Genomic DNA, 27,102 nt, shown 5'->3' with positions numbered 1-27,102 from the left:
GACAATGGAACTAGGTTTTCTTTTTTTTTAACCAAATCAATGTTTTTTATGTTATGTCAGGTACATTTATCCTAATCAGGAAAACAGTAAGCATGTAAATGCATGCAATATGTCACTATGCACGCAGGACATATATGCAACAAAGGTTATGTCAACATACCAATTTTTAAAATCTCATGGGGGGAGGGAGTTGATGGCTAGGCTGTTACAAACAGGCATAAAGCAAAAAAAGCCATAATTCTTCTACAAGCTAGGCATCCATTGTCTCAGCTGAGAACAGGTTCACCCACTCACACCTGAGGGAAGGGAAATGTTTTCTGGCATTAAAAAATAAAGAAGAACTGTTCGGTTTATAGAAAGTACAAAAGGTACAAAAAGCATAGGAAACTGAGAGGTGGGTAGCAGCTGCCTAGGAATGGAATAATCATTTTAAAAATTGAGATCAAAGAAACAGTTGCATAATATACATATATCTGCACCTTGGGGCGTATTTGTTTGTGCATAAGGCATTTCAGAAAGGAAGCTTAAAAACTCATGACAGCAACAAGCGTAAAATGTTGCAGCACAGTCTCCTAAATTAATAAGGGCTCACAGATCAGTACTGAATTTTGTACCTTGAATATTGTGTTTGGTGTTCTTTTATTAGATAGCAACTGAATCTTTGGGAATGTTTCCTTTAGTACAGGCATGGCCAAACTTGGCCCTCCAGATGTTTTGGAACAATTCCCATCATCCCTAATCACTGGTCCTGTTAGCTAGGGATGATGGGAGTTGTAGGTTTCACGTACACGTTCTTCACTACGCATGAATTCAGAACAAGAACAGAGGACAATAAATGCATTTGGGAGCTTCCAGAATAATAACAGATTTCAAAGCTGAATTCGCAGTTTCAAAATTACTCAGTTTGTGGGGATGGCAATTTTTATTTGTCATTAATGACCAGACAAAGGTGGATGGGGATTCCAGTTGCAACAGGTGACTTTAGTGCTGTCCATATCAAGACGGCCATGAATACTACTGAAGAATCCATGATAGGTCAAGGCGCTTTCTGGAATAAGACTATTTGGGATGCGTGAATGCTCAGGATAGCCCAGTGACCAAACAAAGGTGTGTGTGTTTGCCTTCTTACTCCACAGTGGACATGATCCAACACAGAAGCAGCTACAGATAAGATTATCAGTAATGGAGCTTCATTACTGGTATGTCCCGCAGAGGACCTTAAGGTCCATGGATAATCATAGTTTAGAGGTCCCTGGCCCTAAGGAAGTCAGATTATCCTCCACCAGGGCCAGGGCCTTCTCAGTGATGGCTCCGACCTGGTGGAATGCTCTGTCCCATGAGACCAGGGCCCTGCAGGATTCAACTTCCTTCCGCAGGGCCTGTAAGACAGCGCTATTCTGCCTGGCTTTCAATTTGATCTTAGCCTGATCTTTTATTCCCACTCCTTCCCTCCCCCTCCCCTTTTTATGAAGATTACCAGCTCTGGATCCCCCAGCTAATTCCCCGCTGACCCAAATGGAACTAATTTAGCCAGCTAGCCCTGGTGATCATCTGTTTATTGGATGGATTTTCCCCCTAAATTGATTTTTGAATTCTGAATTTATTGTTATTCCCATTTTATACTGTATTTTATGCTGTTTTTTGTTGCATCAATTAAGTGTTTTGAATTTCTTGTTAGCCGCCCTGAGCCCGGTTTTCTGATCCGGCAAGGGCAGGGTATGTGTATATATATGTGTGTGTGTGTGTGTATTTATAAGGCCTCTATGGTATTAGGTCATTGGAATGCAAATTATTTTGAAATTAAGGGGAAATATTTGTATTTGAGTTGGTACAGGTACCTTTCAGGGAAATGAAGTAAGAAGCAGAACCATGCTGCTTGCTTGCTTGCTTATTTATTTATTTTATATAGTGCCCTATGCCCGGGGGTCTCAGGGAGGTTCACAGAATAAAATCAAGATATAAAACCACAAAATACATAATGTTCAGTAAAACAAAGAAGGAGCAGGTTTCAGTTGTTTCCTCAGAGCACTCTACCGGGTAGAGTCTACCTTAATGCTCACTGAGAAAACGGAAGGATTCTTACCAAAGACAGTGAGATAATGTAGGACGAATGGCAGTATATGGGTGTAGTTGTGGAATAAGCTGTGGAATCTTACTGTTACTACTGCTTTTGTTTCCTTGGATGACTCTTTCTGCCTTAACACTAGCTGAAATAGATTTAAGTAATCCTAGTAAAGATAGATAACGTGGGAAGAATGGTAGCAAGTAGGTGTTGTTTTGGTTTATTCTGAATACCTTGGGGAATATATTTCTTTTCCCAAGTCAAACACTTTGACCAAACATGATAATTACCTATGGTTGTTTGGGAAATGGGACAGGAGCTCTTTTTGTATTTCTTTTGAACCTAAAGTCCATTATAAGCATTATTTACCGGTATGTAAACATGTTCCATACGGGACAAAAGGAACTTTGTTCTAATATGTGAGTTAGAAGATGAAGTTTTAAAGTGGGGGTTTTTTTGTAACCATACACTTCTCTGCCACTGAAGCACTGACAAAGATAATGTAAAAGAAGATGATCAACAGCTCTGAATTAGCTTAACAGGAGAAGTAAGGCTTCCACTGCCAACCCAACCTAAGATCACAGAGTAAGAAAAACAAATTGTGTAAGAACATGAGAATATTTGATCCTGGTTGAGTGTTTTGGAGGCATGCTGACAGGAAATGCTGTGCAGGAAGGAACACATGAATCGGAAATGTGGATCATTACTTACAACTCTTATTCAGTTGTTTCTGGAGAAACACCCTCACTATGGTCAAAGAAAGTTTGACTTTTCAAACAAACTTCCATTAAACTCTTTAAGCATTCCCTCTCACACACAAACTTGCTCTCTCACTCTCTGATGATCTTCTGTCATTACACCAAGGCCATTCTTTATTGGCCGAGTTATAAATTTTAATCTCTCTGGCTTAGTAATCAATAGATTTCTTTCTCTCTCTTTAGTTATTATTCGTTTTGTATTGTTGTACTGTATTTGCTTTGTATTGTTTCGACTGGTTTCTTATCTTGTAAACTGCCCTGATTACTTTTTAATGCAAAAGGGATTAAAAATATATTTCTTTTAAAAAATTAAATGAGCAAGCAAAGGCATGTTATTATTGCCTCTTAAGATAAAAATAATATAGACTGTGAAACAGAGATGACGAGCCAATGTCATTGGACTGTATTCCCTCTGGAATCTTCATGAAAAAAGACGTTCTGTTGGAATACAAAATCTATGTGAAATCTGCAAAAACTATCCGTGAGTAAGGGATTAGATTCTTGTATAAAACTGCTCACAGAGCTTTTCTGTGGAGTCCCATGTGCACAGCCCATTTCGACATACGCATGGGTTCCACTGTTAGGGTTATGTTGTTGGAATTAACAAAAATAATGCCTAGTCATGGACATAGTCCTACCAACCAGCAGATAAAAAGTAACAAGACCAACCAGCAGCAGACTGTGAAGCGTGGCAGCACTGTCCACCTGACCTCCCAACAGGTGCTTCACTGCAGCTTACCTGAAGGGGGAAGGGGAAGGCAATGGGGAGGTCGGCGCTGTGCAAAAGCACCAGCGGAGCCAGTATGACACTCCTGCCAGTTTGTGCAAACAGCGCCTTGCCCCTCCCACCCTCTGTCACCTGGTAAGCAACTCCATCCCTCTTCATAGTCTGCTATTGTGTCCAACATTTAAAGATGTGTCAAAGAAAGCCAGGAAGAATAAAATACAGTGGTACCTCTGGTTACGAACTTAATTCGTTCCCGAGGCCCGTTCGTAAGCTGAAACCGTTCTTATCCTGAGGTGCGCTTTCGCTAATGGGGCCTCCCGCTGCACGCACACCTCTAGCACACAATTTCTGTTCACATCCTGGGGCATAGTTTGCAACCAGGAGCAGCTACTTCCGGGTTACCAGAGCTCAAAACCTGAAGCGTTTGAAACCAGAGGTACCACTGTACAATGATGAATGCCAGCCGAAAACTATTCATGCAAAACATACTTAAATATATAATATTAATTCCTAGAAACACTGATAAAAATGCAGAATTTATTTCCTATAAAGCTTTCTTAGGATGCATCAGACTGAAACTGAAGCAGTTCCTTAAATTACAAGGAATATGTTGGAAATATATTACAAAGTCTAGGACTAATATGCAGAGTTTGTTAATGTGCATACATGCTAATCACAGAACCACAGTGGAATCTCACTGTGGGAAAACCGTGACCACAGGCCCAGTTTCTCATGATATAATTCGGAAATCTCATGATATAATTGAGAAATCATGAGATTTAGAAAGAAGTATAATGACCCTGAAGTTCTTTTCACTTACCATCTAGCTTCAGAACCTTTGGCAGAGTTTGTTACCGTATTTTTTCTTTTCTTTCTAATTTCATCTTGCAAACTTTGTAGTGTAAAAATTTAATAACTAGTATTCTCAGAATTTTAAAAGGTCTTCTGAATGAGGACAAAAAGCCCCTGCAGACCATATTTGTAGTCAACAGGCAATATGCATATTGCAATATATAATAACTGGATTTAACTAACAAAAATACCCCAAAGAAAGAAAAGCATGTTTCCTTTTTGGAATACATTTAATAATTAGACTAAACTTCAAGAGACTCTGTGTGACACAGAGAGGGTGTGTACACTTCGTTACAAACAATGTTACATTATACCAGAGGCGAGTGTTGTTCGTTTTAATTGAATCAGATATCATGGTAATCATACCAGTATTAGTGCTCTTTCACAACAGTGTTGCAGGGAAATGCACACAAGCGTTCTGGGCCTGTCTTTCACAAGCTATTTTCACAATTCTTACAAATAATAATCATAATGTGTGCTGAAGAAACACTTTACCTCTGCCCCCATTTCCCCTCTGTTCTGCTTTCACTGCCCCTCAGAGAATGAGGAAATTCCAAACTGAAATCACTGCTGTTATCTTGCATTAAAAAAAACTGTAGGACACTGTAGGAAGCCATCACAACAACCACATGAGTTAAGTTGAGTTGGCCGAGCCTTAGAATTTATTGGCTTCAGTTTATTTCTGTCACATACTTTATATGTGCCTAACATATAAAGGCCTGTGAACCAAATACTACACGAAGGGCACTTTACATTTTTCCCTATGGCAAATATCTCCATATGTCAATCCATTTGCGCAAAGGTTGATGTCAACTTTTTTTTCCTTATGAGAACACACTGATGCAACAACACTGATGCAAATATTTGCAAATAAAGACAATTCAGAGGTTATCATTTTTAGGCCAGTCTGACCATCCCAGGGAACTGCAGTGGACATCACTGGGCCATTGGAAAACTGTGCACTTCTACTTCCGTTCCATGTTTTGCAGAGGTGCACAGCAAATCCTCCAAATTGGATGGAAAGCCATTGCTAGCCCCTTCATAGGTTTCTGCGCAATCAGAACTCCAGCACTATTACTCACATGTGGATTGCCCCATGCCAATGTGCGGTCATCTGGTTCTGTGGCCCCACTCTCAGCAATTGCATGACACTGTTACGAATTATCTAGAATGATTTGCAAACCTGCTTCTGATCATGGTTTCAATCTGTGACTTGACAGCACTAATTTTAAGTGCAAGTGAAATGCCAAGCAGAGTTAGCTCCAAAACTGAAAGGGAGGAGCAAATGCCCAGGAACAGTGTGTGCCACACCATGGTTTTCACTGAGGCAGTGTCAAACAGTTACTTATGAGTAGATTGCAGTGAAAGTATGGGTTGTCCAGTTTTGTTGTTCGCTTTATGGGGGTGGAAGGAGGAAGGATCTGAAGAAAATATTATAGGCAGTGTAGAATCACTCCCTAGCTCACCACAGATCAGACCTGGTCGAAAAATTATAATATGCATAGGGCCTCAGAGGGATGTTCAGAAGAAAAGTACCAGCCATATCCATATGAACCTGCCTGTGCTTGAAGAGTGGATTTTGACATCCTACTTGTCACGTTAAAGAACACTCAGGCACACAGGCACAAGAGATAGGGCCTTCTTAGTGGCTGCTTCTACCCTACAGAATTCCATTCTGAAAGATTTGTGGCTGGTTCTATTAGTTTAGGTTTCTAAGAAAAAAATATCAATTCTTCTGTTTCCCCTGGCATTTAGTGGAAAGTTTTATTGTATGTGCTGCTCCAGGAGTTTTTATGGCATTAAAAAAATTATTATGCTCAGTCTTGTTCATTTTATTTTGTGATATTTCACTTATACTACATATTACATATGTTGTACACTGCCCTGGGATCTTTTTTAACGAAGGGTGGTACACAAATATTAAAATGAATAAATAAGAATAAATCATGTAAGAAATTTCCAGGTCTGGACCTATCGCTATCTACGAACGAACACTGGGAATCCCATTTTTAAACGAAGCTCAATGTATAATCTTAATACATTTACTGCTACTAAAAGTCTTGGCCCTGTTTTATATTATACTGCATTAAAAGGCAAGTTCCCATCATTGTCATAGTAGGTTGGCCTTTCTAGATAAAAACAACAACCTGTCACCTCAACTTATTCTATGTCAAATATATTTTACATGGATGTGTATATACATTTGAAATTTTGGCCCAGTGGAATTCTTTCTTTTAAAAATGATAAAATAAGCCAGCATTAAATGATGAATAAATTAAACTAAATATCATTTAAAATGGTACAATAATATAGCATCAAATACAGAAGAAATTAAAACTTCTTGGCTCCGATACAAGAATATGGACATATCTCATGAATTCCTAACAAACTGCCCACCAGAACCCATCTATTTTCTAATATTGTACACTAATTGTTTGCTAACACCTAGTCCAACTCCCTCCTTCCTCCCTCCTCTCCTATGAGTTTGTGGGATGCAATGTGGCAAAGATGAAGTGTGCCACACATAGCGAACATGATAATCATGTTGGCAACTTGGGGATCAGAGGCAGCTGCACATCTCCTTACACAAAGCATCCTTTTTCAAGTCACAGCTTTGATTACACAGGCGCCATTTTGCTGGGAACAGGTGCTGGCATCTCAAGAACCTTAGGAGAACATGTTTAATAATATGCGGAAACTCTTTTAAAATGGAACCACTTACCCATCGTTTGTGCTAGTAATCAGGAATTATGTTGAGAAGAGAGTTAAAATTATAAAAGAAATAGTAAGAATCACTAGACTCACAACTATCACTGATGTACCACATGGGTTTTTCCAAACTATATGGATGAAGAGCTCACTTCACTCCACCTCATAGAAGAAAATGGGGAACATCTGTAATTGCAAAGGTTTGTGATTCCCTACATAATGATGTAACACTAAAAAAAATGTTTAGCATTTGCATCAATTTTAGATTAACAGCAGTTTAGTGTCATGCATACAGTATACCATGGTTAACCTTAACAACAGTTTGTGAAAGCAAACCATACAGCAGTTTCATAAACTGCAATTTGAAGTTGTTTCCATTAACCATAGTTAAAAATAATCACAGGTTTTCCAGTTCTGGCTGCCAGGGGAAGCTGTGGTTAATCATAAAAAAGAAGTAATTTTCTCAACTCCTCCTTGCAGTTGGGCTAGAGAAGGGGAAGACAGCTTTGTCTTCATAGCGCTAAACTATGGTTTGGCATTATATCCCAACAAAGCCTGTGTTTTGGGAAAAGGAACATCCTCTTCAAACAGTGGTTATAAATGCAGACTTGCTATTGATGGAACACACACACACAGGAAAAACATCAAATATAATCCAACCTAACAGTGAGACTAATTTCTGTAAAGCAAGTTTCTGTGGGTGTAGAATATGTTCTCTAAGGTTACTGTTGTCTACTAGAAAGACCTAGCATTTTATTTCTCATTTTTCTAATAAAAACACTGAAACAATGTGTTTATTTCAGAAGGTTTGTGAAAAAGTAATGCAACAGATAATAGAGATGTCACTTTTTTCTATAAAGATTTCTATGCCCTCAAAAGTTAGATAGCAGGCAAAAATTCAACAGACATAGCTTTGAATGACAGAGATCATGGGAGGAAAGCTTCAAAACTTTAGTTTCTGCCTGTCCTGTAGCTAGCAAAAGGCAAAAAAGCCTGTGAGAAATAAATGTAGTAAGTATAGTTGCTAGCAAAATTTTGCTAAAGTAATATTCAAAGCAAATGTGCTTTTCTTCATCTTCAGAAGAAAATTGAATTTTGGCGTGAATGAAAATTAAGGCTTCTATTCAATGCTGGTCCTACTCTGAGTAGACCCACTGAAGTTAATAGACATGATTAACTTAGGTTTGAAAAAGCCCCAACTTCATTGACAATAATATATAACCCAATTTCTCAGAGGGCTTTCATACTTCTCTCGTGCTACCAAAGGGGGTAAAGGAGAAGCCCACAAAGAATAGCTGAGCATTTATGGGTAAACTTAAACCATAGATCTCTGTTAGAACTGAGGACTCTACAAAGGCATATTACATTTTTAGGAAGGGGCGAACTGGGTTAGGGTTTTTATTTTGCAATGTTTGTGTGTTGACATGTAAATTTGGAACAGATTCCTTCAAAGGTAGGAAGTCACAAGACAGGCCTATAAAAACAACCCTGCTGCTGCTTTCTAAATACATTCCCTTGTGCCAACAGATACTCCCAAAACATGTCCCACCTTTTCCCTTCCTCCGTATCAGATGCAACAGGAGGAGGAAAGGCGGGGCACCTCCTAACTAGGAATTGGCACATTGAAGGCTGAACAGCAAAGATTTCACTTTCCTCCCCACAGAAACCGCCTTCCTCTTCAGCAGTATAGAATACACAGGCTGCCTTGGGAGACTTCAGAGTTTATTCTGGACACTCATAATAAAATCAATTGCAGCTCTAGCTATTTTTGTACGTGGGTGACTAAGAAAGTTGCTTCTGTGCAACACAACAGGCTCCTTTTTAAAGGAAGTGTCTATCACTGAATCAAAAGTGCATTATTTCCAGGAACAAAACTCTTAGCAATTAACCGACAGGTTGGCATTTTAAGAAATTTCACAGATCCCTGCGTTAACTGCCAAAACTATTTTCTTCTAATGAAAACAGGGTAACACTAAATATGAAAAGAATCGGAAGTTTGGGGTTAGTGGTGTATATACCATATATCTCTACCTGAAGACGCCAAAGAGCAGAGACAACAGATTCACAGCAATTTGATTTGCAAAGCACTTAATGGTTTTCTTCGAAAAGTGGTAAGAAGTTTTTTTTGCTGGGGGGTGGGGTGGAGGAGGGAATAATGGGACTCAGGTTCTGTTTCAGAGGACATTAACTGAAGTGATCACTTTAGGGAATCCAGCTGCTTTGTCTGGTGCACAGCTGTGAAGTACCATCCAAAAGGGAGACGTGATCTGCACAACTTTCAGTGGATATCACATGTCAATATATTTTCACTGGGCCACTAAAAATAGTATAAACTCTTGATGTTGGAAAAGCGAGTAAGTATCTCAATAGTATCTCACAAATTATTTTCCTTCTTTTCTCTCTCTCGCACACACAGAGCACCCAAAATGCCTAAATATCCCTTTCATGTTTAATGGAATGGCAGTTCTAAGCAACTGGAGGTAGAAAGACAATAGCAACCTTTTTTTAGTTATATCCATGGAAGGGGTTTTTGAATTTATTTTTAACGTATCTCCCACCTATCCTGAAGGTTTGAAATGGGCAACAGTATATTATCATGATGTGCTGGGAAATTTTCTATATTTCCAAATGCTAAAGTTAGCATAAAAAAATTTTTTTGTTGAAAATTGACATTCCCAACAATAATGCATCAGTACGATTTGCATCTTGCATGTGTGCATCAGTCAGTAATTAACTTTGGATAATACTTTTAAGGATGTGTTACATATAGGAGGTTTATTTATATGTAAGGAAAATAAATGTTAACTGTAACACTGCTGGCATAAGGCATGTGGGTCACTTATGCTTGATTTTTCTGCGTAAAACTTTTTATTTCGCAAGTTCATTTGTAACAATGAATAGATGCCAGTTGCAAATACACTATTAGGCAAGCTTGACAGTTTCAATGTTCTTACTTTTGTTTAAATGTGCATGTTAAACAATATTGTTCTCTAGGGGATCAGAACATTTTCTGATGCAAACTGAAAATTCCCCTAAGTTGCAAAGGGGGGAAAAATCAATTCAAAATTTTTGAGAAAAAATACCAGCATCATCAATCCATTTCACCAATGACCAAGCATTAAATATGTTATTACAATCTTAGCAAGTGATAGAAAACATTTAAGAGTTAAACAGTGACCAAACAACCCTTGTATTTTGTGAGTAGAAAGAACTTCTGGAAATGTGAGACTCGTGTTCAGAACCCTGCTTGGTCTGTCACTTCAGTAGATGGTATTTTGTAATCAGAGTTGTGTGTGTGTGTGTGTGTGTGTGTGTGTGTGTGTGTTTGTGTGTGTACACACACACACACATATTCTGGCCATCTTGAGAACATAGGACAATTGTGGCCAACCAGGTACCCTCCACGTGTATTGGACTACAATTCCCATAAAACCTGGCCCTGTCAGCTGGGGTTGATGGGACCTGTAGTTGAAAACATCTGGAAGGCCTCAAGTTTGTGAAGGCTGTGTTAAGATATACAGCAGTTACAAACAAATCCAAGGAGATTGTTCTGAGGACCAAATCCTCTATTTGTTGTGTATATACTCAAAACAACTTGAGTCTGGACAATGAAATCATTTACACTTTTAGATGAATCATCAGCATCACGTTGGAGATATGCAAAAACAAAAACACACACAAAAAAAACATGGGAAAGGCTGGGAAGAGGGGTGCATTATTTGCCAGTTTCACAGTGGCCCACCGGATGCCTCCAAGAAAGCCTGCAAGCAAAAGTTAATGCTATTCTAGGCTGCGTTAACAGAACTGTAGTGTCCTGATCATGGGAAGTCACAGTCCTGCTCTATTCTGAGTTGGTGAGACCACACCTGGAGTACTGCATCCAATTCTGGCCACCACAATTCACGAAGAAGAAGAAGAAGAAGAAGAGTTTGGATTTGATATCCCGCCTTTCACTCCCTTTAAGGAGTCTCAAAGCGGCTAACATTCTCCTTTCCCTTCCTCCCCCACAACAAACACTCTGTGAGGTGAGTGGGGCTGAGAGACTTCAAAGAAGTGTGACTAGCCCAAGGTCACCCAGCAGCTGCATGTGGAGGAGCGGAGACTCAAACCCGGTTCCCCAGATTACGAGACTACCGCTCTTAACCACTACACCACAATTCACGAAGGCTATTGACAAGCTGGAACGTGTGCAGTGGAGAGGAGAGTGACCAAGATGATAAAAGGGTCTGGAAACCAAGCCTTATGAGGAACAGTTGAGGGAATTGGGCATCTTTATCCTGGTAAAAAGGAGACTGAGAGGAGATATGATGACCATCTTCAAATATTTAATGGGTTGTTACATGGAGGGTGGGGCAAGCTTGTTTTCTGCTGCTCTAGGAGCAATGGCTTCAAGTTACAAGAAAGGAGATTCCAACTAAACATCAGGAAGAACTTTATGGCGGTAAGAGCTGTTCAGGAGTTGAATGGACTCCCTTCGGAGGTTGGGGACTCTTCTTCATTGGAAGCAGAGGCTGGATGGTCATTGGTCATGGATGCTTTAGTTGAGATTCCTGCATTGCAGGGGGTTGGACTAGATGACCCTCGGGACCCTTCCAACTTCACAATTCTGTCATTCATTTAACTTTTGAGTAAATGTGAAGCTGGTGCTTTTTGAGGTAGGATACATGCTGGACTAGATGGATCCCTGATGGAATGCAGCAGCATCATTCATCTTAAACCAGTTAGTGTATAAAGGTGAGCCAGTCAAGAAATAAATGTACTATAAAAGATCTGGTCATCTACATGTTATATGTGGTATTAAATTCCATCACTTCACATCCTAAGATCATTTAATGCTAAGATTAAAAGCCCACTTTCTTATTTGGTCTTAACAAAGAAGTTTACTAAGCTTTCCATCTGCCAAGAAAAAAAACCCTAAATTCCTTTGATCTCAACATCCCTTAACATTTTGCATCCCTATTATGATGGGTGCCCTCCCACTCCTACAAAGCGATGAAAGCCTAAAAGGATTTTTACGTACAATTCTCTTTTCTGAGATATTGATATTCTGGAACCAGTACCCATAGTCATTTGATGGGATAGCTCCACACCTCTTCACTAAGGACAATTCGCATCTGTTTTCAGTTCATACCCAATGCAAATATCTTAATGGAAGATTCTCTGTGATGTACTGGGATGGGAAGTCAGTTCTACAAACAGATGGTCTCAACTTGGTTTTAAGTAAAGAAGAATCAACTTTTCCTGAAAGTGTAAAATTGGATAATAGTGGTTTTAAACACAAGAATGGACCATTTAACATTCTAAAAACATTATGGTGGAAAAGCTACCTTTATGAATTGCCTGAAAAACCTTTTGTACAAGATGGGTGGGTCTTGGTAGGTGGGGGTGTACATCAGAAAGAGAAGAGAAGGTATAGAATATTAGTCAAACTTATTTTCAAATCTTATCTCCAACATACTACAAACATTCATCAGTAATAGTGTTGTAGTTTTGAAGATTGGGAAGAAGAAAACATGCATGTTCAACATCCTGAAGAAATGCAATAGTTTGAAGAATATATATATATATATATATATATATATAGGAATGGAATATATTCCTATAAAACAGTAAGGATTCAAAGAGCCATATAGCCAACAGAGTTTCTTATTGAACCTCTCTGCTCTCGTGAGATACTTATTCATTTATTCTGTTAACTTATAGACTACGTACTATATACTAGCACATCTTGCAGTGGTTCACAATAAAGAACTCAAAGAGGCTAAGACAGCAAAAAGTCAAAGACTCTAAAACATACAACAAAACCATATACAGATAGCAAAGAACCACCAAAAATAAAATAAAATCTTGTTTTAGTATAAAATACTAAAAACAATAATAAGTGGTGTGATCCAGAGATCAGCATTCAGAAAATTAATAGACAACTTTCAAAAAAAAAAAATCTCTGGTAGCTTACAAAATAAATAAATAAATAAATAAATAAATAAATAAAGTCAAAACATGCAAATTAAACATATGCTCCACTCCACTCCCAAGAAAGAAAAAGACTACATACATTTATGTAGGTACATATACAGCCACGTTGTGCTTCACAAACACAATTAAGCATATGGAGGACTGCAGTCACGTTAAAGGACTTGCATGCACACACAAAACTTAGCTGGAGGCATAGGCCACAATCCAAAAACATGTGTACACCAGATGCACTAAGTATTTTTCCCAGCCAACAGCTCGACAGCAGCTCTCCCACTGCCAAAACCCCAAAAACTGTTTAAAAGGCTTTAAAAGCAGTTTGGTATGGGGAGATACTACAATGAACATGGCAGGGAAAATAATTCCGCTGTAGGACATTTGACAACTCGCACTGTTCAGCAGCTTCCTTGATCGCAAGAAGAGCACTGCTGGATCAGGCCAAAGGCCACAGTCTACTCCGTCATCCAGGTTTCACGGTACCACCCAGAGATGTCCATGCAAAGCCCACAAGCAAATCCCGAGCACAACAGTACTCTCCTCATTTGTGACTCCCAGCAATTGGTACTCAAAGGGATACTGCCTCTGACGGTGAAGGTGCTCTCTTCAAGGTAGTCTCTTAAGGCTCCTTTCAAAGCCCTTGGTGTAACCCACCAAAGGCTAAAATTGCACAAACTTCACCCATTTCAGTTTTATTTGCATGACAACCCTCAAGGACAAGGTGGATTTTAAAACCCAACAGGCAAGTAATTTACATCGTGAACTGAGCCGAGATCAAAGAGTCCCCTAGAATTGAATCAACTTGTGTTTGGAGAGCCTGATGCCTTTTTCTTTTCTGGAAAAGCAGCCGCAGAAGATCCAGTTTGGATTCAGTCAGTGGCAAGGAGGGAGGCTCTTTTGTCCCTTTGCAGATTTTCTCAACTTCCATCACCCCCTGCTGTCAGCTATGGAGGGGGAAATGTGCTCACGTTTTGCTCCCTAGCTTCCCACAGGCATCTGGTCAGCCACTGCGAGAGCAAGATACTGGACTACATGGGGTCATTAGATAGATGGACTAGATGGGGTCATTGACTTGATCTAGCAGGCCGTTCTTATGGCCTTTCAGCAACTTTTTATAAACCATTCTGGGAGTGCAACTGAAGAATCGTATACACACTTACAATATATAAATGTGTAACATTGATAGGATGATTGATTGATTGATTGATTGATTGATTGACTGGGTTCGGGGCCTATGTCTACTGTAAATCTGCAATCAGTATTTGTGGGTATGAACGTCCATGTGCAAAGAATTCAGCAGTTATGAAGGAGGCAACTGGTGCTGTTCTGGGGACTATAGAACCCACCAGTGTTCTTTGCAATCACACACCAGTTATGATACAGGCTGCACTAAGTTGCTGCAGACACAGTCAGCCTGTCAGCATCTCAGAATGGCATCTGACTCTCCCCTCTCCTACATGCAAGAGGTAAATGGCAGCTGGAAGGTAGGTCCATGTCATATATCCATTATTTAGCATTAATTCACTCAGGTCCTCCTTCTGGACTTCTCATAGGCCTTTGGTTGGCCGCTAGGACTAGATCAGGCACAGGCAAACTCGGCCCTCCAGATGTTTTGAGATTACAGTTCCCATCATCCCTGACCACTGGTCCTGTTAGCTAGGGATGATGGGAGTTGTAGTCCCAAAGCATCTGGAGGGTCGAGTTTGCCTATGCCTGGACTAGATGGACCAGTAAGTTCTTCCTATCTTCTATCCTGTCCTTCAGGGTTCCTGTGCACACTACACTGAAATGATTGAAACATACATGGCAACTATTTCCCCAATGAACAAGCAGGGCCCTCTGGCAATTGGTGGGGTGCAGAGACATTTATCTTACCATGTCAGGCTAGGTGCTAGGCGCAACTACAGCAGTGTGTGGTGGGGTTCTAAATAGAGAGGAGGGCAATAATTTTAAAACACAGGAAATTAAACAATATGGCTACAAACAATAATTAAGTTCTTAGAATAACTGAGAGTGAAGTAAAGAGTAATAATGTACATCAGAAGGATTTATTTGGACGTTCCCAAGAAAATGCTCTTCTTCTTCCTCCAGTCCAAACGAAACACATATGCCATTTCTGCTAACACAACATTCGATTTGCTCAATTATTGCCTTGGTGGGGAGTTCTGTAGTGCACTATTAATATACGGAACTGATGCACCATATCCAACCCACTGCATGGTTTGATTTACCTCAATTATATTAGCAATTTGCTGCAGGTCTTTGAAAAACTTTAGCTCAAACTACATGAAGATACTAGACAAGTTATTGCCAAGGCCTAAAGTGATGGCATGAATGATGAGATTTCTCTAAGTGGTAAACCTTTTGTGAAGCTCCTAAAGTGCTTTATAGAATTCGGTCTTTTCTTGCTGGTCCATATCCTCAACCTTGAGTTTATTCCCACATTGTAAATATTCAGATAGATGTCTGGCTATATTGAAGATCATATTACATTGCATGGGATAAAAGTTTTTTTTAAAAAACGAAAGAAGAAGAAAAGAAACTTGCAGAGACCCATCTGGTTCCAGAGAACAAAGCCTATTGACTTGAAATGCTAGTAGGCATCCACACACCTCTTCTGAGTGCCATGCTAGCAAATGTCATTGAAACTACTGAGGCTGGAGGAGACCAATGAATGGGGGAATATTCCTATCAGCCAAAACTGTACTTTCAGGACTATTAATGTCACTTTAGTAGATCACCAGCACATTTTAAAGGGGGGAAAAGATGGCAGAATCCATTGTTTAGCTGCACGTTTTCATTTTCCTTTACGTTTCATATCACATTTCTAAGACAAAAAAAAAATTAAAAATAATTCACAGGTGTTTTCCAGCAAAATCTTATGCGTGCCTGCTCAGAAGACCTACTGTGTTCTTCAAACCTTACTCCCAGGTTAAGCGTGTATAGGACTGCAGCCTTGAACTTTTTTTAAAAAAAGAAAATAAAAGAACAAAGCTAGCCCTCCGAAACCAATGGTAAGGGTTGAACAGTTCTTGCTGAAGAGTACACACAAAAGGCATAAAACATATTTGAAGATGAGGACAGCACTCCCTCAGAGGAAAGGGGCTGGGGCCACATAACCTCTTTTCACTCTTCATCATTGATTCATAAGGAGACCACAGCCAACCGTCGGAGCTTCCTAGATGTCGCTTCTGGGAGCGTACCCACCTCCTTTAACTAGGAAAGCTATGACAAGAGAGAGTAGCAGGAGTGACAGCTTCTATCACCCGCCCCATCCCAATGGATAAAGGCCCTGACTGACTCTGGGAATTGCAGCGCTCATCTTGCTTTATTGGCCGAGGGAGCATGAGTAAGCCGCTTCTGGCGAGCTAGAGCAGCACATGGAAATGCTGTTTACCTTCCCGCCGGAGTGGTACCTATTTATCTACTCGCACTTTGACGTGCTTTCGAACTGCTAGGTTGGCAGGAGCAGGGACCAAGCAACGGGAGCTCACCCCGTCGCGGGGATTCGAACCACTGACCTTCTGATCAGCAAGTCCTAGGCTCTGCGGTTTAACCCACAGCGCCACCTGCGTCCCTCCCAATGGATACTGAGGCCAAAAATACAAGGCAAAAAAGGGCAAAGTGCTGGTGCGCTCAGAACCTGCTTGTGGGCTTCCCACTGGTATCTGGTTGACTAAACAACAACAACACTGTGGGAACAGGATGCTGGACTAGATGGGCCACTGGCCTGATGTAGCAGGCTCTTCTAATATTCCTAATGGTGGTGGTGAGAAGGGAACCCAAACCTGAATACAACACTGTTTGAGCCCCTTATTTTCTTCTTTGGAACAAGAGAAATATTGAGAGCCCATCAACATGCACACATAGAATGCTTCATTCCCCAGAAGATGGGAGTCTTTATACATGTAAGAATCTGAATCTTGCCCATATGGTTTTATCCCTTAGGTAAGCTGACTGGTCAGCAATAGCTAGCAGTACTGTATATCACTGGAAAGCCTCTACAATGACAGATGACACCACAGCACAGATGTCAAATCCCCCTGAAAAGGTAATGTGCACATAAACTACCCCATGCTGATTCTTTGCCAGTAAGTGTGACTTAGCCACCAAGTTCCATTGACAGGTTGGATATAAATTTCCAAGGAATTAGTTGCTCAGGATCTGAGCATTTTGTATAAAGTCTCTAGGGGTGGAATTAAATGACACATTAAGGCGACTGTTCCTCCCTCACACTGTTCTGAGAGCTCTCCCAACCCATCAGAGCAGATATGGCAAAGTACAGGGGTGCACAGGGAGAGGTGGGAAATCCTGTTGTGGGGGGGGGGGGGGCTCATTGCACTGCTTCACCTAGCGCAACAACGTTGTTGAATCCAGCCCTAGGACAAGTCAAAATTTTCATTTCTGTTTTTATAAATCTCACCATAGGTATTTTAGAATTGGATGGCCCAGGCCCCTAAATCATTATGGTGCTTTTGAAAATTTATACTAAATCTAATAAACTGAAATGCAGCCCACATTACGTAAAGAGAAAGAAATCAAGCCATGCCTGTTAGGCTATATAATAATCTATACAGCCCCAGTTGTTGTTCCTACAAGTGATTATTCGCATAAGAAAGACCCAATGGGATTACGCAAGCAAGCAAGATTTAGCAGGATTGGACCCTTAATATTTTAAGAAGTACTGAGCAATGAATATAAATTTGCAAAATGGTTTACATTAGAAAGTTTTACTTCACCAAAAATGAACATATTTAATGCTTTTCACCTGGGTTATAAATTTTACAATACCTTCTGGATCATTTTCTTTGGCTTGCTCACCAATGCAATGGGTAACTTTTAGCCTTTAACTTGCACCACAGTTTATGGCTCCTGCCTCTTACGTATATTTGAGGAGAAACCTTGCTTTCCTTTCTTCTTAGCGGATTTCTAAGAGCTACCAATCCTAAACAACAACAACAGTAAAACTTTTTACCTATATCGCCCCGCCCCGCCTCAATTGTTAATGGGCAAATGGATTTGCAATCTGATTTTTATAGCCTATCTACTGATGCAATTATTTGCAAATAATTATCTCCAAAGGCCAGAACGACAGACAAAAGTTAAAACACTTTAGAGCTTTCCCTTAAAATTGTTTCCATGCCGCTTCCATCAGGCTGCTGCAACAGATGTTGGCTGTTAAAACTGCGCAGACGACACAGTTCATGACTTTTCTGAGACGGCTGTGTGCCACATCTGTAGTTGATGAAAAGAGTGCAGAAGTGTGTCAGACAGAGAAAGTGTGAGAGAAGCAGACGCAGCCCGGGCCAAATGAATTGTCTTCAGTGCTGGGGAACTAAAAATAGATGCACGGCGCACACTCCTACAATCTCTTTGCCCAGCCTTATAAAATCTTAAGTCTGCGTATCCTATTATGGAGTCAGCCTATCAAGGGGAACTTCCTACATGCAAAAACTTCAGCTAAGGAGAAAAAGAGTGCGTCCAGGAAGCAATGAGTTCACACTGAGGAAGCAGGCTGCAGCAGCCTTCTCAAAAGCTACTCTCTTAGATCCTCATTAACTGGGCTGCCGTCCAAGTTCATCTGGGCCCCAGAGAAAGGCAACGCTTGTGTTTAGACCGCACAACACTGACATAACATTAACAGATTTACATATGCAAAAACTGTGAAGCAACAGGCATTCCCCCTCAATTGACCCACAGCTTGTTCTGGCTGCCGAGTTATTCCCTGCTTAGGTTCTGTAACCAAGTGGGCGTCATGCGACTGCCATCTGGGTACCACTTTACTTAAAGCTGGCAGTCTCTCTGCAATAGGCAAGCTGGCAGCAAGAACGAAAGGAATAAACTGCATCATTTAGTTAACATCCACTTGCTTCGCGGCTGTTAAAAACCCATGACTGAATAATAATTCGGTTATTCCTTTTGCCAATATTGTCAGCCAAATCAAGTAACGCATGCTGCAGGAATGTCAGCTTGCAACATTTCCATTAAAATTAAGCAAGAAATTTAAAAAAGCAGCCCATAGAATGGATTGTGTGCTAAAAGGGAGGGAGAGGGAATGTTAGAACAACGTCGATCTAAAAATAAATCGGAACTATTAACTTGGTTCTAGAGAACCAAGAACTTTTTTTTTAAGCCAACCAACCCAGTTAGCTGAACATCTCGAGCACTGTTAGCTGAACATCTCGAGCACTGACAACCTGCAATTAGGTGAGGAACCAGGGTCTGTTTATAAGAAAGCTTGTTAGAGTTGAACATTGCTCAGCTTCATGCCACTCAACTGCCCTTCTCATCTGACATCTTAATCCTCAGATTCTTATCATTTCCTTCTGTCTTAACACAACTACTTTCGCACAAATCCATATTAAAGAAAGTGGCTGAAATCCTACCCTGCTGAAATACAGTTAGAGCATATCCTTTTGTAAAAACCAAAAGCTTTTGAAGTAGCTTTCTCTTTGTGTCTCTGTAGTTTGCGGTAAATTAAGTTACCAATAGTAATCAATTCTTTCCCTCAAGCTTTCTCAGAACTATAAGCAGGCAGGCACACAGATATCTCAGCAATAATCTTCTTTGGAGGCTGAGCAAAGACCCATGCTGGGTATCTTTACACTGTTGTATGGCAAAGATAACAAGTGTTTGCATTATAAAATGAGAATACAGTCAAAAGCAGCAATTTCAGCTAGATTAATAGCTAAGAGAAGCAAAAACTACAGAGCAGGGGTCAGAGTCTGCAGACTACAGCATTTTTGACTTTTCTTATTGCATTTTGAAAGAATGTCAGAAACGGGATTCTGAAGCGCAGAAATAATTTAAGACAAGAGATAGTAAGTGGGGAAACTTGAGTTCATTAGTAACTCACTCCCAGAATTGACAAATGCATGACAACATCCAAGATCCTTGGGGCAGAATCAAATTGCAATGCATTTAGCCCATCTCTCAGACATACTGTGGCAGTCACCAGCTTGCACTCTAGATGCTGGGTTAGCTGAAAAGAATCAGATAATGGGTGTAAAGGGTGAGGGGGTGAAAAATGGCTGTTATCTCACACCACCCCCTTTTTTTTCCTTCAAGCACACACATTCACAATGAGAGTGTCCTGAAAGAGTCGAAATGTTCACAGGCAATATCTCATTCACTGCTCCATGTAAAACTAATAATGCCGAGGCAAAATAGACTGAACATTTTCTGCCCCGCAAAATGCATCCCTTTTTAAAATGATTTTAAAAAATAATTAAAAACTTTACCAAAAAGGCACCCAGCTATTCACGAATGGATGTCTATTGTAGGAAAAGAGGAGAGCACACTGAGGCAACCAAGTCTGCAGAACAATGGTGTGCTTTCGTGTCCACATCAGAATACAGATATGACAACAATGCTTTACTTCCAGCGGGATAGGCATCCAAAAACACACCCTCACGCATATTCTGTGGCAACTGGTCACACTGGTTTTACTGGGGAAGCATTTCCTCTCCCACCTCCATTTACCAACAGCAATGTCTCCATGCAGCTGATCACATTATGATGTTATCAAATTCATTATGTGACAGCTGGAGATCACATGACAAAGAGCTCCTTTGAAGTTAAAAAATAATAATAATCTGAAAGCAGCAATTGATCAAGGGAACAATGAACCAGTTTGCAGGTCATGGTAAACCATAATTAATGGGTTTACCATGAATGTGGAGATGACTCCTGCTTTCCTCCTCCCCTAACTTGTCTGGGAACAACACCGTACCTTGGCTTAGAGTTACATCCAAATCAAGAATCATGGTTTGCTTCACTCAAACTGACTACAATCGGCAAATCAAAAATGAATTCTGACTTCCCATCGTGGTTGGTTTGCAACTCAGACATACATTCCTTGGTTGGTGTGAGGCAACCTCACACCTTTCAGATAATGCCTTCTTACCACACATGCACACCCCTAATGTGGGAATGACAAGCACAGGCCAATCTTGCGTATTGCTATATAAATTATTTACTGTATTGATTGGTGATTGGTGATAGCAGAAGTGAGGTGCTTTAAACTCTTAGAAGACCGTACACAGATCTTATTTTACAGATCATATTTTAAATCAAAGCAGAGAACCTGGGAATAAAACAGGAAGAACAAAGTAAATATCTTTATGATCAACAATATGCTTAGCTAGAAACATAAATAATCAAGGTAAGTTGTATTCCTTTAAAAACAAAGCAAAGGATGCAGAAGATGTGGTAGCAACAAACAGGAAGATAAAAAAAATTAAAAGGAAAAGCAAAGAAGAAGGTCCAGTTTGCGAGACCAAGTGTCAAGTTCAAGAAAAGAAGTCTGCCTAAATAAAACAAAGAGACAGAAATAACTTGGGGACAAATTGTGATATTTGGTAACAATTCACAGCTATTAAACACTTATACCTGTTATTTGTTTCAATAATTACAGGGCATTCTGGACTGCTCTAATTGAGTAGACGCTTAATATCCTCAAGAGTTTCTGAGGGGAGAAAACCCGAGACCTTCCATAACTTGACCAAATTATCCTTAAGAGAATATGGATCACCCCAGGCATTTGCACTGCTTAGAAATTGTTTAACATTCAGGTCACCAAAGTATCGTAGCATTTTTAATTGTATGCACTGTATGCAAGGCCATTGCACTTAGCACCACTGTCACAGAGTAGCATCCCTATCAGTAATTACCCTCCTGTTATATATTTTTTTTACTTCTTTAGGAAGTTCAAGAGATTGTTGACCCACATTTAAAGAAAAGGGGGATAAAAGATGCCACCCTCAACAAATTTTGACAACCCAACATTTAAAAAAGAATAATAAACAGAAAAGAACTAACATTCCTAGAAAGCAAAAGCTTCAGGCTGCACTAGTATTCTAAGAAGGGAGTTACTGAGAATGAGCTGGCTGTGCCAGTCCATCTGTCCATTCTAGCACCTATAGGTTGGCCGTCATCCTTGCAAAAAAGCCTTTGTGAACAAACACAAATCACACAATTTGCCTTCTCCAGTGGTGAGGATTCAGTTCATGCATATAGGCCCTATGCAAATGAGAAGTGGAATGGGCAAACATCATCTGTGCTAGAAGAGATCGGAGTGGCTGGCATTCACACAATCCCTGTTCCTCCATAATATGCTAATATTTGCATAGAGCTTAAATGCCCAACAGGTATGCTTCTAATCCTTCCAGCGGACTTGTACATAGCCTCTATAATAAAATTGCAAAGTAAATAGAATAAAATACAGTGGATTGTTTCTATTTCTTCCCTTTCTACATTTGGTAGCGCTTGAGATTCTTAATCTCAGGGTCACGGATTCAAACTCCATTTGGGCAAAAGATTCCTGCATTACAAGGGCTTGGACTAGTTGTCCCTTGTGATCCTTTCCAACTCTACGATTCTATGATTCTGTTGATTTAGAGGATGGTCCTCCAAGCAACGCACCTGAAACATAGGCACTCTAGTAAATAGGGTGCAACTCAGATGGATGTAGTCCATGGAAAGTTACTTTCTCTCAGCCTCAGTTCCTGATCTAGGAAAACTGGATATGACCTTGCTGTTGATATTGCACAATTCTAAATAAACAATCCCATAATGAAAGGTTAAAGATAATAGCCTAGTTTGCATGTAGCAGAAAGTCCTAGTGTGAAACAAATCATGCAGAACCAGTTCCTCCCTTTGCCAGGATCCGCCCTTTGCATGACAACATTGGAGGGATGCAAGAAGTGGGGTCCTAAGAAGATCTGTTTTGGAACCACTGCTTTTTACACTTCTTCATAAATGAACTGAGTCTGGAGTGAACTGGCCAGGTTTTCTCATGATACCAAATATTCAAGACGGTAAAAACAAAAAGAATCTCAAGGAGTCTTAAAAGAATCTCTCCAAACTAGGTGAATGAGCATCAAAATGGCAAATGAGGTCAAATGTAAAAAGTATAAAATGAGGCACATTTGGACAAAAAAAATACCAACTACACGAAGGAGGTCAGAAATGATTGTGGCCAATCAGGAAAGAGATCTTGGAGTTATGGTTGACAGCTGAAGGAAAATGTCTCTCCTGTCTGTGGCAGTTACAAAAAGAGGTTATTTCATGTAAGATATCATTTCATTTGCAGTAGGATCAAAAATAAAACTGCAAATAACATATCTTTATATAAATCTATGGTGCCACAGCATTTGGAATACTTCAAGTCTGATGTTTCTAAACCATCTTCATGTGTATGTAAAAAGCATAATTTATCTCAAGGTCACCAAAGAACGGATGATGGTCATAAGATCTCTATATTCCAATATTTGGTGTGGTCAGCACCAACCATGGCTGTTAGAAGGTGTTCCAGTCTAGCTATGGCATGATGTAAAAGCAAGTTTGGATCTAGAAGTACCCTAAGCTACAAATATGAAGAATTAAATCCCTATCCCTTCAAGGCAGTCCTCCAAAATTAACATATCTGTCTCGTCTGGAAGGAGTCTATTTACCCAGAGTCATAATCCACATGTAAGTTCCAGAATGTAAGGTTCATGCCTTAACAAAAGAAAGGAAAACAGGGGTGGCTGCTATTTTCATATTGATGACAGTGCACTCCATGTCTTCAACTGACTTTACTAGAAATTCTTTGTAAATATTAAAAAGCAGTATCTGAGACACTTTGAAACTTACTCCCACCAAAAGGAAGAATAGTCCCCCCAACACGACATTCTGGAGCTATGTTCTCGGAGCCACTATAAAGAAACGCCTGTCATACTCTGGAGTTCTACCTTGCCCAAAAATGCTGAATCAGTTACTGGTGTAAAATTGCCAAGATGAGTGAGGCCCAAATAATTGCTTTTTAATGAACACTTATTTCAAGGTGGCTCCTGGGAAACCTTCCTGAAAAGGAGCTCTGCAGTATGTTTCCGAATACTAGCTGCTGGAAACCACAGTAAGGCTCTTGTGCTGGAGTCCTGCTTGCATGCTTCCCACAGGCAATCTGGCTGGCCACTTGGAGAACAGGGTGCTGGCACTGTGACTCAAGAGTACAGGAGCATTGGGTTAGATCAGGGGTAGTCAACCTTGGTATACCTACCACCCACTAATGCATCTTACTTGACGGTGAAATTTCCTCACCGCCCACCAGTGCTTGATGGAAGGAGGATTCAGCTTGTGCCGTAGAACCCCCTACCACCCACCTAGAATCCTGAAACGCCCACTAGTGGGCGGCAGGGACCAGGTTGACAACCCTTGGGTTAGATGAATAAATAAGGTTTAAGGTAGTTTATGTTTCTAACTGCAATACAGGCAAACAAAATAGGTGTAGAACTAACAACAGCATGCAACTGAGAACAGAGGCGAGTTACCCAATGAAACAAACACCTTGTGGTTGCCACAGTGGGATTGAAATTGCCTTATAAACACTGAGGCATCTGTGCAGGATTTTTGCCATATGCAGGACACTGAGGTCCAGCGCCGAGGGCCTTCTGGCAGTTCCCTTGCTGCGAGAAGCCAAGCTACAGGGAACCAAGCAAAGGGCCTTCTTGGTAGTGGCACCCGCCCTGTGGAACGCCCTCCCACCAGATGTCAAAGAGAAAACAACTACCAGACTTTCAGAAGACATCTGAAGGGAGCCCTGTTTAGCGAAGCTTTTAATGTTTGACGGACTATTGTATTTTAATATTTTGTTGGAAGCTGCCCAGAGTGGCTGGGGAAACCCAGCCAGATGGGCGGGGTATAGTAATAAACTGTTGTTATTATTATTATTATTATTATTATTATTATTATTATTATTATCATTAGTGATGATGAGATTTCCCAGTCCTGAAGAGGATGTATGGCATTATGCTTGGTGCCTGTTTTCATCTTTCTCAGATGCAAGGTGCAGTCAACAGTTTGGAAGATCCCTCTGCTCCTGCAGTCATACTTGTTCCCTCTGGAAATTGAAAAGTCTGGCCTTCTAGCCAACCTCCTTCGTGATGGAGATAGCTTTGTCTTCCTCTTTCGTTTCCACACGGAACATTTCTAGAGCAGTTCCAACTTCGAGCTGGCAAAAGAAGACTGGCAAGCAAGACAGAGAACCAACTTTTAACACATAAATTTTTTAGGAGCCCCTGAATCGCTTCACATTTTCTGTGAATTCAGGAAAGACTGGATAGCTTCAATTTTTGGAGGCAACACCAGTATGCTTTCATAAGGAAAAACTAAAAAGCACTGGTATTCTTGCTATGGCTAGTTCTTAATGAACTGTCTAGGGAAAGGTGATCTACATACTGGGGACATGGGAGAATGATCTAGCAGATTTGACTGGGCAAGAAAGTAGAGGTTCAGTGCCTGAAATTGGTAGGTTGAATTTGTATCAAGTAACATTAATAAAACGTTAGTGCAGATGGAACTTCAAAACATGCAAAGCCAACCCAGTTGGAAACTTAAACAATTTGGCTCTTTGTACTATAGTTGCAATTACTTGGAGGTGAAGTGAAGGGGACTGAGGTTGGACATCCATTTACTCTGGGTGCAATTTGAGGCTACGAGAAGGTCTGTATCTTGTTTAACTGTTTTTCTACCTTTGTCTTGAAGCTCTTGAAATAAGCCCTCAAAATGGATTAAATAAAAGAGGGGGAGGGGGAACCTTGAACAAATGGAACAATTAAGATTCTATTCAAAAGCCCTTTTCTTCTAAAGGGAAAAACACATCAGGTTTCTTTTAAAGAAATTATGTAAATTGCACAGTGTTTCCGTGCAGAAGTTTGGTGCTGCAGTGCTTATACAGGAAGAATTCAAAGATAAATTTTCCACTGAAGTCTGTGGAAAACCAATGTATTTCACAGTCCTTGTTGATATAATTAAAGGTAACCATTGCATTTCCCTCAAGATAGCTGGAGCTCCATCTCTACCAAGGTGCTAGTACTCTGGAATTTATCTGAGTAAATTCTGGAAAATTGCAGGTCAAATGACAAATCAAGAGAAGGGTTAGAAAAGTTTGGTTCAGTGTCACACCAGATTTGCAAAACGTGTCAGACATGAAGCAAATGTGGACTCATTTGAATTGCTTTGAAAAAGAATAATCATCCCAGTCAGGAAAGACAGAAAGGCTGAAACTTCTATTTCCCAAATGATCAAAAGTATACAAAGCTATATAGTCCACCATCAGAATTAAAGCCACTATGGAGCTTACTTGTGAGAAGACATTATAAATTTGCACTGCAAAATAATATATTCTTATCACAAACAATTTCATAGTCTAACAAATGAATTCTCAAATATTGCTGCTGCTGCTGCTGCTGCTGCTGCTGCTGCTGCTGCTTCTTCTTCTTCTTCTTCTTCTTCTTCTTCTTCTTCTTCTTCTTCTTCTTCTCCTCCTCCTCCTCCTCCTCCTCCTCCTCCTCCTCCTCCTTCTTCTTCTTCTTCTTCTTCTTCCCCCCTAACCACTTTCCTCACAAAAGTGACTTACATTAAAACAAATTTTTAAAAATACAACCAGTAAAAGCCTAAAAACCCATCTATAGAGATAAAAGATTGGTTTCACAGATCCCAACCCATGAAAGAAATCCACAAATGCCTGAAATGCCATTCAAATTAAGGGCCAAAAGCCTGGAGAGAGAGGAAAGTCTTAGCCTGACACATAAAAATAGAAGATGGCACTAGGTATATGCCACCCTGGAGAGAGCATTCCACAAGCAAAAGGCTACCACTCATTCTCATGTTGAGAGTTGATGTCACTCATGGGTAAAAAAATACAATGGCTGTTTACATAACTAACCACAAGCTATACTCAAGATTTTTCTTGGCTACAGCTGGTGGTTATCGAGGAGGGAGCTTAGCCATGAGTCTGGGTTCAAATGGCATGCTAAGCATGGGAGTTAAAAAGACTAGGGAAGAGTGAAGTGACTGCAGACTCCATACCAGAAGCCTGCACCTTCACACAATCCCTGCAAACCATAAACTAGGCCAGTTTCATTAAGGTGAGTGACATTCCTGTTCTCCATTATCCCAGGATACTCCTGAGACTGGATTAAGAGACAGAATCTCCATTTCAGTACCTTCTACCTCAAGTACCTCCCCACCCTTTTAAAAAA

General features: G+C 40.3%; 1 protein-coding gene across 13 annotated transcripts in view; it reads right to left on the bottom strand.

The window, feature by feature from the left end:
- FOXP1 (forkhead box P1) overlaps positions 1-27,102 on the bottom strand; it is a 539,690-nt gene that overhangs the window by 480,806 nt on the left and 31,782 nt on the right. Inside the window, exon 1 of one of the 13 annotated variants that reach the window (XM_080995728.1) lies at positions 20,320-20,340. The exons of the other annotated variants lie outside the window; for them this stretch is intronic. The gene's annotated coding sequence lies outside the window, so the exon portion shown is untranslated. Of the gene's footprint in view, positions 1-20,319; positions 20,341-27,102 lie in introns of those variants that run through there. 13 annotated transcript variants of the gene reach the window in all.

This window comes from Podarcis pityusensis, assembly GCF_964106645.2.
Source record: "Podarcis pityusensis genome assembly, chromosome: 2".
NCBI classification, from domain to species: Eukaryota; Metazoa; Chordata; class Lepidosauria; order Squamata; family Lacertidae; genus Podarcis; species Podarcis pityusensis.
The sequence above is the reverse complement of the archived record's forward strand: the minus strand, read 5'-3'. Positions and strand labels throughout refer to the sequence as shown.